The 1,914-nt window shown below is 36.4% G+C and overlaps 1 non-coding gene across 1 annotated transcript; it reads right to left on the bottom strand.

The window, feature by feature from the left end:
- Positions 1-1,295: 1,295 nt before the first annotated feature.
- On the bottom strand, positions 1,296-1,402 carry LOC121210444 (small nucleolar RNA R71). The gene has a single exon (XR_005905561.1). It is a non-coding gene; the product is annotated as a small nucleolar RNA R71 (small nucleolar RNA).
- Between the last annotated feature and the right edge of the window lie 512 nt (positions 1,403-1,914).

Genomic DNA, 1,914 nt, shown 5'->3' with positions numbered 1-1,914 from the left:
TTTACTTAGTGAAGTTTAAATTTTATCTCTGGCTGTGCTTAGTACTTATTTAAATGAATGATCTTTATTTCAATAAAAAGTTTAAAATTTTACTGTTCTGACATGAGTTACAAGTCCGGTAATGCCCCTTACCTATTCTGGCGACGGTTACGGGATAGGGGTGTTACATTGTTAGTCTCGAGAGAGATAATAATATAACTTAGGGATTTATACAAATCAAGTCATGTGAATAAATAGTCTGGTTCAGAGTCAAATAACAAGTGAAGTCTAGGTGGAATTTCCTTTGGGTACTGTCTAAATCAATTAGTTTTCCCAAAAGTATTTCCCCAATTTACTTCCTGTGCATTCTTAGTTTAGTTAACTAGATTAGGTAAAACAAACCCTTTTATTTTTAGGCTAGATAATAAAAAGAAAGTTAATACTAGTACTTTTAGTTCCTGTAGGTTCAACATTCCGGTCTTGCTATAAACTATACTACTGTTCGATAGGTGCGCTTGCCTTCATCGTGATAATAGAGAGTTTTCAAGTACGGTTAATCATAAATATAAAACTTATCATGCACATCAAGTTTTTGGCACCGTTTTTGGGGATCTAAAATATTAGGAACACTCAATTTTTATTACTTTAGCCATTTATTTTATTGCAATTTAAATTTTATTTTAGTTTAATTAATTTTACTAAATTTTCTTTTTCCTTCTGGCAGGTTTTTATAGTTTATGACTGGAAGAAACCCGTTGGGATCATTACTTTTTGATAGTGAGATCGATCACATAGCTCGCAGAAACTGAAGAGAAATAAGGCGAAACCTAAGATACACAGAGGAAGAGTAAGAGGATGATATTTCCACCACAACCGAGGAGATGGCTAAAAATCAGGAAAGCCCGCTATCTCCTGCAATTGCTGTTGATCCAGTAAATCAGAATCCTACTCCACGTACTATGTATGATTATGCTAAACCTACTTTAACAGGAATTGAATCGAGTATAGTTAGACCTGCTGCTGCAAATAATTTTGAACTGAAACCTAACACAATTGAAATGATACAACAGTTTGTTCAGTTTGATGGTTTGCAAGATGAGGATCCAAACACTCATTTGGCGAATTTACTGGAGTTTGGCAACACATTTAAGATCAATGGCGTTTCTGATGATGCCATTCGCCTTCAGTTGTTTCCCTTTTCATTGAGGAACAAAGCTAAACAGTGGTTGAACTCATTACCATGAGGGTCAATCACAACTTGGGAACAAATGACTGAAAAATTTTTACTTAAATATTTTGCGCCGACTAAAATGGCTAATTTGAGGAATGATATCTCTTCTTTTGTGCAGATGGATCTAGAAACACTCTATGATGCATGGGAGAGATACAATGATCTATTGAGAAAGTGCCCTAACCATAGGTTACCTTTATGGCTACAGGTTCAGACGTTTTACAATGGTGTGAACCCCTCAACAAGGCAAGTTATCGACGCAACTGCCGGTGGAACTTTGAATAACAAAACACCTGAAGAGGCTTACGAATTTATTGAAGAGATGTCACTGAATAATTATCAGTGGCAAGTCATGAGGATAAAGCCAACGAAAGCAGCCGGTACTTTTAACATCAACTCGGTCACCTTGATCTCTAATCAGGTAGAACTTTTGAATAGAAAAATTAATGGTTTACTTAGTTCTTCACAGGTTCACCCAGTAATGCAATGCAATGCAAGTGAAGGAGGAACGAGCAATTCAAAATACCCACTGTATGACCACAACATGGAAAACGAGCAATTAAATTATATGGGTAATAATCCTCAACCTCAAAATAATCCTTATAGTAACACTTACAATGCAGGATGGAGGAACCACCCAAATTTCTCATGGGGAGGCCAAGGGAATCAGAGACCACCACCCCCTCCAAGCTTCCAACAACAAC

The sequence above is a fragment of the Gossypium hirsutum genome, chromosome A11, assembly GCF_007990345.1.
Source record: "Gossypium hirsutum isolate 1008001.06 chromosome A11, Gossypium_hirsutum_v2.1, whole genome shotgun sequence".
In the NCBI taxonomy this organism is placed as follows: Eukaryota; Viridiplantae; Streptophyta; class Magnoliopsida; order Malvales; family Malvaceae; genus Gossypium; species Gossypium hirsutum.
This window is presented reverse-complemented; position numbering and strand designations above follow the sequence as displayed.